This window comes from Ceratotherium simum, chromosome 4 (genome assembly GCF_057802395.1).
Source record: "Ceratotherium simum simum isolate JZ-2026a chromosome 4, ASM5780239v1, whole genome shotgun sequence".
In the NCBI taxonomy this organism is placed as follows: domain Eukaryota; kingdom Metazoa; phylum Chordata; class Mammalia; order Perissodactyla; family Rhinocerotidae; genus Ceratotherium; species Ceratotherium simum.
In genome coordinates, this window is record NC_141903.1 from 69,370,302 (window position 1) to 69,380,854 (window position 10,553).

At 33.9% G+C, this 10,553-nt stretch overlaps 1 long non-coding RNA gene across 1 annotated transcript; it reads left to right on the forward strand.

Moving 5' to 3' along the window:
- The first annotated feature begins 6,130 nt into the window (after nt 1-6,130).
- On the forward strand, nt 6,131-8,071 carry LOC147917318 (uncharacterized). The gene is made up of 3 exons (XR_015552088.1): nt 6,131-6,810; nt 7,161-7,290; nt 7,854-8,071. It is a non-coding gene; the product is annotated as an uncharacterized LOC147917318 (long non-coding RNA).
- The last annotated feature ends 2,482 nt before the right edge of the window (nt 8,072-10,553 follow it).

A 10,553-nucleotide genomic window follows, 5' to 3' on the forward strand; every position in this document is an offset into this window, starting at 1 on the left:
GCAGGAAGAGAAGGATCTCTCTATTCAGATGAAGTCAGTTCCTGTTTGCTTCTCATTGTGGAAGACTTCTCTAAGATGACTTTTTATTCCAGTGTTTAAATGTTTGTATTTTTTAACCAATGGGGCCCCTAAATGCAAAGCAAATATATAATCTGTTGTAATCTGGTGTACATACAAAGTAATATAGTATTGACCAGGTTTACAAGCACAAAACAACATATTATGTTGTTATGAGCATTTTAAAGGATTTTCAGGGATAATTTCCAGTATTAAACAGATTTTCAACTTGGAGACTGAGTTCCAAATCTAATCCTCTTGTAATATGCAAATCCACTGTACCTTTATAAATGAAATGAGTCTATGATTTTCTATTTTTGTGCTATGTTTGTCAGCGTTAGGTGTAAGGGTTCACTTAGATTTCTAAAATAAATTGGAAAGCATTTTTTAAATCTATACTCTTAAATATTTTAAATAACATGGAATAAGAAACAAGGTAGATCATTGACTAGCTTTTCCATTTATTTTATATAATTTTGTTTATTTAAGTTTCCTACATTTTTCAATTAGCTCTGGTAGTTTATGCTACCATATATTTCCTATATAAATATTTCTAAATTTAACTTGATATAATTTTATTCCTTTATAATTTTTAATCTTATTCTTATCTGTGATTATATTCCTATTATAATTGATAATGTTTATTTTTTATTTCTCTCTTTGATTTTTTTCTTTATCAGGCTCAGTAGAAGTTTGTCTATTTTGTTGGTCATTTCAAAATTCCAGCTCTTAGTCTTATTAACCATGCTAACTTTAAAAAAATGTGGTAAGAATACTTAACATGAGATTTATCATCTTAACACATTTTCAGTGTACAATACATTATTGTTGGCTGTAGGTACAGTGTTGGACAGCAAGTCTCCAGAGCTTATTTATCTTACTTAACTGGAACTTGATACCTATTGATTAATTACTCTTCATTTCCTACTCCCCCCAGCTCCTGGTAACCCCCATTTCAGTCTTTGATTTCATGCATTGGACTGTTTTAGGTACTTCATATAAATAGAATCATGCAGTATTTATCCTTCTGTGTCTGGCTTATTTCACTTAGCATAAGATCCTTAAGATTCATCCACACCATCACATATTGCAGAATTTTCTTCTTTTTTTAAAGGCTCAATAGTATTCCATTGTGTGTATATACCCATTTTCTTAATCTATTCATCTATCCATGGACATTTAGATTGTTGCCACATCTTAGCTATTATGAATAGTGCTGCAATGAACGTGGAATGCTAATGTCTCTTTGAGATCCTGATTTTAATTCTTTTGGATATATACCCAGAAGTGGGGTTGCTAGATCATACTTTTTAAATTTTTAAGAAACCTACTGTTTTCCATAGTGGCTGCACCATTTTGCATTCCCAACAGTGTATAAGGGTTCCAGTTATCCACACCCTTACCACTACTTGTCTTTTGTTTTTTTAATGATAGCCATCCTGACAGGTGTAAGGTGATTTCTCATTGGTCTGCATTTCCCTGATGATTAGTGACAATGAGCATTTTTTCATATACCTTTCAGCCATTTGTATATATTCTTTGGAGAAATGTCTGTTCAAGTCTTTAGCCCATTTTTTAATTGAGTTATTAGGTTTTTGGTTATTGAGTTGTAGGAGTTTCTTATATATTTTGGAAATTAAATCCTTATCAGATATATGATTTGAAAAAATTTTTTCTCAATCAGTAGGTACTTTTTCACTCTGTTGGTTGTTTCTTTTGCTGTGCAGAAGTTTTTGTTTGATGTAATCAAAACCCCAAACTCGTTTTTTGCAGAATTAGAAAAAAACAATTCTACAATTCATATGGAACCACAAAAGACTACGAATAGCCCAATTGATCCTGAGGAAGAACAAAGCTGGAGGCATCATACTGCCTGATTTCCAAATATATTATCACGAGCTGGCCCGGTGGCATAGTAGTTAAGTTCGTGCACTCCCCTTCAGCAGCCCAGGGTTCGTGGGTTCAGATCCCAGGCACAGACCTACACACCACTCATCAAGCCCTGCTGTGGCAGTGTCCCATATACAAAATGGAGGAAGATTGGCAGAGATGTTAGCTCAGGGCCAATCTTCCTCACCAAAAAAGAAAAAAAAAATATACACACACACACACACACACACACACACACATAATCAAGCTACAGTAATCAAAACAGTATGGTACTGGCATAAAGACAGACATATAGAACAATGGAACAGAATAGAGAATCTAGAAATAAATCCACACATATATGGTCACTTGATCTTTGACAAGGGTGCCAAAAATACCCAAGGAGGGAAGGGTAGTCTCTTCAACAAATGGTATTGGGAAAACTGGATATCCACATGTAAAGGAATGAAATTGGACCCTTATTTTACACAATACACAAAAATCAACTTAAAATAGATTAAACGCTTACTCATAAAACCTGAAACTAGAACTACTAGAAGAAAACATAGAGGAAAACCTTCATGACATTTGTCTTGATAAAGATTTCATGGATATGACATCAAAAGGACGGGCAACAAAAATGAAAATAAACAAGAAAGACTACATGCTAACTTTCTTGAGGGGTTTTATTTTAAAATCCACTTTAATGTCATACACCTAAATTCATTTGATATATTTTATTGCTTTTTATCTACCTTCTTAAGTGCATGATTCATTTATTTTCTATAATTTCTCTTTCTAATTAAGAGGCACATTTTTTACTGCATACAGCTTTGACTGAACGCTATAGGTATTCCTTATAATGTTTTCATTAGCATTAATTTAAAACAGACTATATTTTTTTTAATTTGGTTTCTTTTTTTAGGAAAAAAATATTTAGAAGATTGATTTTTTTCAAATTTCATGTTTTATATTAAATTTTAAATATGTTTTATTGCATTGAATTTAGAGAATGTTGACATGGTAGTTATTATTTGGAAATTTTATTGAGATATTCTTTGTGGCAAAAGTCATAACTGATTTTATAAATAATATTTGTAAATTTAAAAAGAATATATATTCAGAGTATGGCATAAAATTCTAGGAATATTGAGGATGGTATTCAAATCTCTTGTATCAATTCTTTGTTGCCTCAGCCCATTGAATTCGGAGATAAATAAGTTACTGTCTCCTAACATGAATTTTTTTGGGATGGAAGGAGGGTGACAATCTTTGTTTCTAATACTCTTACTTTATGTATTTTACTGCTACCTTAAAGAAACATGTGTTTGTAACTATTCATAATATTATAGCTTTTTCCATTATGAAAGATTCACATTTGTCTCATTAATGCAAAATAAGACTTTTTTCTTGAGTTTTGTGTCATCTAATATAAAATTGTCATCCTACAATATTTTTGTTTGCTTTTATCTATTATATTTTTGCCTATGTATTTACTTATTTGCTCATTTTTAGTTTTTCTAGTATAAGCTACGTATACCTGGATTTACTTCCCTTTTTTCTTTTAAAAATACGTTAAAGTTTTTTAATCTTAATTTACACTTATTGTAATAATCTTTTATTTGTCTTATTTATCCTAGTTGAATTTACATTCCATGTTTATTAGGTTTTCTTATGGGTTCTTTTCTTGTCTTTTATGAATTTTGCTAAAATAAGATTTTTATTCATTCCATTTTTCTCTTTCATGATTTGAATGTTTTTGTGTCAAATTTGCATTTTCCTAGTGGTGTCCTTAATTTTTAGAAAATATATTTATAGCTATAGATTTTGAAAAGTGTGATGCTTTTCTGGTCTCTCGTCCTTTGTGTATAATTTGTTTTTCTATTTTGGGAATTTTTTTAGGATCAATTCTATGTTACAAGTATTCTGAAATGTTACTATGTAATACTATGGTGGGATTTTTGCATATGCCATTGTCACATTGTAATTTCTAAAAAAATTAGTTTTTAGGCTTATTCTCACTTTTATAATTTTCCAAGGATCTCAAAACTTCATATATGAGTGTTGAAACTTTCTCTTATCCCGCTTTCGTTGTGAAAGAGCGATTTCAATCTGAGCTTTTATGTGCAAGAAGTGTTAGATGAAGGGATCTCTAGGAGAAAAAGAGGAGAATTGTGCAAATGAATACCTGACTTGTGCCCTGAAAACCTGTCAGTTTATTTTGGGAGATAGACACATAACCGACGTATCTGAATCCAGATATATCAGTGAGGAATAGAAATGAACTGGATTTCTAGTCAGGGAGGGAAATAAGGGCAGAAGGAAGAGCATGAGCAAAAGAATAAGGGAAGATGTGCAAGTGACTGGCATGTTCGCACACCAAACAATGGTGGAGTGAATCTAAAGCCAAAGGGCTGGGACTGAGGGGCAAGGGATACACCTAGAAATAACAAGGGATGTGTGCATGAGAGGACTGGGAGTATGAACTTTATCCTGCATGCAATTAGAATAGTTAAAAGATTTTGTTCAAGGGAATGATATGAAAAGGCTTAAGTTTAAGAATGATAACTCACGCAGTGAGTGGAAGATGATTTAGAGAGAGCTGGGATTAGAAAGTCTGTGAACGAGGGTACTGGAAGAAAAAAGGGAAGCAGGAGATTTATTTAAAGACATTTTTGATACCCATACATCAAAACTAATAAACCAATTGGATGTAGCTATTATTGGAGTTGGAGTGGTCAGAGTTGTCTCTTATATTTCAAGTATGAGTGATTGGTGCCTGCTAGAGTCATTAACTGAGCTTTAGACAAGGTGAAAAAGCAGATTTTATTGTATATAAAATTTTGGGGGGAAGCAGTAAAATTTAGCCAACAGATAGACTTGAATTCAAATCACTGTACTTGCCCTTACTAGTTTTTTGACATTGTGCACGTTAATCATTCTGATTCTTAGTTTCGTTCATGGTAAAACACATAGAGTCACTCCTCTCAAGGGGTTATTATGGAGATTAAAACAGATAATGTATATGAAATGTATTAATATTTCTATCATATGTTATTATTACTATTTTTGTACATAATATACTTGAGATTTCTATTAGAGAACTATATAGATGTTCAGAGTTTCGTAGGTGAATTAAAATGAGCCTTGCACTCAGGAGAAAGTTCAACAATGCAAAAATAATTTTGTATGGTTGATATCATGGAAGGAACTGTATAAAGACCATAATAGGAACAAAGATGTCCTTCATCTGTGGACAAGAGAGCAGATGAAAAAATAATGCTAAACCAGCCAGATAAGTAATAGTGAATGACAAGAAGGAAAATCAACATAGTACTGCCATTTAAGCTGAAAGAGGAAGGAATGTCCTAGAAGGCACATATCACAAAGAAATGAAGGAAGGTGAAAAATGAAAAGTCTATTTGACAATCCAGAGGTCAATTTCAGGTAGTTTCAGTGGGACCGTTGAGGGAAAAAATACAGTGCAGTGGATTCAAGATTCACTGGGAGGCATAAGAGTGAAAAAAGTGGATGTAGATTACTTTTGAGAGCCTGTGTCAGAAGAGGAGAAAGAAATGGAAGCTAAAATACGTTGATCATTTTGTTTGTTTTCTGAGTGGAAAGGAGTGAACATGTTTGAACGCCAAGGTGAGGGTATCATTCAAGAGGCTGGCTAGGGACTCCAGGAGAGTAGTGAAGGTACAGTGAAACTACTGAGGAGAACAGGAAAGGAAGTCAGTAGAAGGTGTTGACTTACCTCATTCGTATAGATGATCACGTAGTTATATGCTCAAGCCGAAAAAGAAAAAGGTCCACATCCAAATAAAAATTTGAATAAAATCTCAACATCCAGCTCCGCATCTTATAGTTCCTCCAGTTCCTACGAGTGTGTCCTGTTATAAGATGCATACATCATTTCTGGGGCCCTTACACATATGACAAAAAACATAGGATTCTCTTTGATTTTTAGATTTTGTTTTAGCTTCTTCTCTCTTATCATTTCTTGTGCCTCATACATCCTGTATCTGATTATCCATGTTACCAAAACATGCACATTTCACAAAGGAATATATTTCCACTTTCTGCTATAGGCACATATTCTGTAGAATATGTTATATTACAAATGCAACCTTTGGGAAAAAATGAAGAGTCAGTAACTCCTGTAGGTCACAGAAACAGGTTAGAAAACAGTGGATATAATGCACAATTATCATCTGTTTTCTGCAACTCCATACTGACAAAGTGGGCTAAATAGCAGTTACTGTTCTTGAGAAAGTTAGGCTTATCAAATGCAGCACCCAAAAAGAAAAAAAATTAACAAAATCAGTGGGTTTTTTTTTTTGGTTTGTTTATTCAATGGCCAAATAGTTACCATATAGGATTAATTTTATTTTTCAGTTCTATTACCAAGTAAATAAAAATCCCAGTGAAAGAACATAGATATTCATTAAGTACACGGATGTTTGTGGAATCTTTTCCTTCACTTGATTTTAGATAAGGATAATTATTTTACCATATAGTATTAGGAGAGACCTAAACTGGATATTTTTATTATGATTTTGTCCCCTGCTAGATCCTACATTTCTTAATGCTATTGACAGAGCTAATTTGGAGTATATAAATCTGTATTTACCAATATTGAGCTATAATGATGTACAAAGTTTCAATTCAGTAGTCATGTCATATTTGGTCAATAGCCAGCCATCGCCATTAGTGAAAAGTGAAGCACCTACAAGAAGTACCAAGGCCGTAAGAGAAACAAATCAAAGGGAGACGAAGTGATCCGTAATGAGCAGAGAAAAATCAATAAGGAAAAAAAAAGAGCATATCTCTTAAAATAAATGAAGAAGAGACTGGCTGATACTTGAACTACATTTGTTCCATGTAAGTAGTCACTCTGAGCAATAAAGCTTAGCACAAAAATCCTTCTTGCTTGCTCTAATTCTCCCTGATTGCAAGCCTGTTCTAAAACTGTATATATTGATTGTACCTAATAATACATTGAACAATGTGTGTCTTCTTTAAAAATCATGTTTAAAGAGGAAAATTTAAAGCAAGGTTTACACTACACAAAACCCTCTCTATGCAATAGTAAGCTTTGCACCTGATTGTCATTCTAGACTGCATCACTCCTACTATCCTAATTAAGATTGAATAAAGAACAGCATGTGAATTCTCAGCCTAGTATGTAGGTTGGCCTTGGGGCTAACTTAATTCAATGTTCTGTCTTGAAGCATACAGAAAACTTCTCAGGAAAACATCAAAGAAGAGTTCATAAGTCCTTGAAGAGCTAAACTATTTCATGGATCCCAGGAGGATAAATGGGAACTTTGACAAGAATGAAGAATATGGCACCTCAAAAGTGTAGGTACAATTGCTCTGCTACTCTGTTCAGATCCTCCTGTTAAGAAAACTGCCTCAGCTTTTGATTAACAATAGGCTTTTCTAGTAAATCCATTGCTTTACCTGGAAAATGCACAAAAGCAGGGGAATTCAGGATTTTAGCGGGGGCATTCAGTACATCACTTCGCTGCTCAAATGCACTATTGCTTTATGTCTCCCAAGGATGAGAAAAAATCAGGAGGATATCCAGTTCCTCTAAAATCAAAGGGCAAGGGTCATCTTTTCTGATCATGAAGCTTTGGGGGAGAGTAAGGAAAGAGTGGAGTTTCATCTTCCCCTACTACCCAAAGGTCTTTATTAACTCAAATCTTTGGATTACAAGACAAGGGTTCTGTGGTAGCCAGCCTCAAAGATGGTCCCTAATGCTTCCTGGTGTCTACACCCTTGTGAATTGCACTAGAGTTGGTCTATTTGACGAATCAAATATGGCAGAAGGGATAGTATATATCTTCTGAGCTTAAGTTAAGAGATTATAGCTTCCAACTTGGTTGTACTCTCTCTCTCTCTCTCTCTCTCTCTCTCAGCACTCAGTCTTGGGGAAGCCCCATGGTGAGGCCCAAATAGTGAGGAACAGAAACCTCTTACTAATAGCCCTGTGAAGGAGCTTGGAAACAGATTTTCTACTCTCACTCAAGCCATAGAGATGCAGACCAGCCAACAGCTTGACTGCAACTTCATGAGAGACCCTGAGTCAGAAACACATGGCTAAGCTACTTCTGGATTCCTAACCCTCAGAAACTGTGTGAGGTAAAAAAAAAGTTTCTTGTCTTAAGTCACTAAATTTTGCAGTAATTTGTTATGCGGTAATAGATAATACGGGCTATTTCCATCTACACTGGTACACAACTTTTTCATTTATGAAATGATTTTTTAAAAATAAGTGCTGTCAAAGATTCTTTCACTTTCTGATTGTCACTGGTAGAGTGGAACCATGCCCTTTTAGTAACCATGATCCTTTGCATCCAGGAAATTTAAAAGAGAAAAGTTTCTATTCTGGTTTTCAGGATTTTAGTAATTTTATTTAGCTCATGGTGTCTAAGAGACATGGCAGGCACTAAGGTTACAGACAATCTCTATAAAAACTGTAAAGGTTTATATTCTACAATTATGCGTATTTATTGTCTTTCTTTCTCCAAGTAATTCTGGCTTCTTGCACTAGTCTAGATGTATAAGCTGAAGATAATAATAGTACTGGGTTGTTGGAGAGATAAAATGAGTAAATATATGTAAAATACTTCAAACAGTGCCTGGAATTTTGTAGTTATTCTATACATGCCCCTTCCTATATTATTTCCCTCTCATCTTTCTGCCTTTTAGAAGGAAAGGAAACATTGGTTGATTAAAGGCCTACAGTGTCGATTAACCCAAGAGAGTAATAGAGAAGAAAGATTAGCAAACTAGGTTTGAATGCAGACTCTGCCACATAAGCAAGGAGTCCAGAATACACCTCCAATACAGATTTTGACTTAATATATATCCTTTCTTTAAAAAATAGATTTTTCTTATTGTAAATAACACTTTACCATTATAATAATTTAATCATAAAGTATTGAGAAAGTAAAGCTATAAAAGAACTAAAAAGTCATACCATTTTAATTATTTGACCAGCTGTAAGAACCAAGAGAGGCAGGTGGGGGTGGAATTTTCCCCTCCCCCCGCAACTAAAATGGGCTGCGCGTATTTTCTAGACTAATATTCTTATTGCCATCATTTTTCTATAGACCTTTAAAGCTTTCACTATCTATGCATTCATTTGATGGTATGATTTCCCGATAGCCCTGTGGAGATTCTAGGGCCTCCTTTCAGGAATTCTTCTATGTCCTACAGAGGAAGAAAGACCTTCTATTACATTAGGCATTTTTCCTGTGTATCATTTTTATTCTCTGTCTCTCATTAAGGGCTGATTCCTGACCTTCCCCCCACCCCCACCCCACTTAACCTATGAACTCCTGTCTGGCTTTCGTCTAAGCAACAGCACAGAGTACGTGCACTAGGGTCTCGTCAGGGAGAACTACCTCAAATCAGTGCTGTTCAGTGTCTCGAAATCTTTGTGGAAATAAATAATATTTACAAAGGATTTCCTGAACATTAAGTAGTCCATCTATTTTTCTTGCTCAGAGATTCTTACCTTACCTTGGTTAAGGGAGGATCTAAGAGCACCTTAAAAGGACATATAAATTTTATGCATATGAATTTTAACAGGCAATCTATTATTTTCATCAGGTATTCAAAGTGGTCTGTAACTAAGAAATGATTAAGAATCGTCTCACCTAATATTTTCAAATCTATAGTTGGATTAATGCAAAAGACCAGAACGCTGTGTGCTGTGTACCTGGATTTTGATACTCCAGAACTGCATATATATTTAATTGTGCCGGAGTATGTTAAAATTTTATATATATATATATATATATATATATATATATATATGTTGAAAACAAGAAAATAGAAACAAAACATATCACCTTGATTAGTGAAGGTATTTGTCTCTGGTGTCTGTATGAGCAGTAAATGTGCTTCTTTGAGAAACTGGCCTATTGTCATATATTGGAAGCTATGGTTCAAGTAACTGGTTGTGTTTCCTCTGGGTTTACTGTTATAGACAGTGCACTGCCAAATTAGAGGCTCTGTATTAGCTATTATAATCCAGGGCGTGCATTTTGTGTAACTTTTTAATTTATTCTATTGTTTCCACCCTCATTTACCTTTGCCACAAATTCTTTACTTCTTGTTGATATGCATTTTGTTGCACTATGTATTTTTATAAGTTGCCCTAAATCGTTTCCAAAAGCACTGAGTGTACAAATATAAATGAATACATAAATAATAATAGTGACTGAGGCAGCCTTTAAATCTTTTTGTTTGTGTGTTTTATACATTTTTTCCACATGGTCCACAGTTTTAAAGTGCTTTCAGAAATGGTTTCTTTAATAACATATTTTTATAGTTGTTGTTGTAAATATTCATTACTAAAGTTTAAAAGCTACTAATGTATCCTTAATAAAGTAGTAAGAGAAAAGGAGCCAACATTGAAAAATGAATCCAAAGTATTTTAATAGTGAAGCAGAGAAGCTCCTTTTCCCCCTTAGGTTTAAAAACATATTTTAGGCATCACTGCTTTTGGTAGATGTACTATTTTGCAGTCACTTATTCAGAAAATCGAACAAAATTGAATATACTACTCAGAATGTGACTACCCTGTCTTCTACTTATAAACATAATTA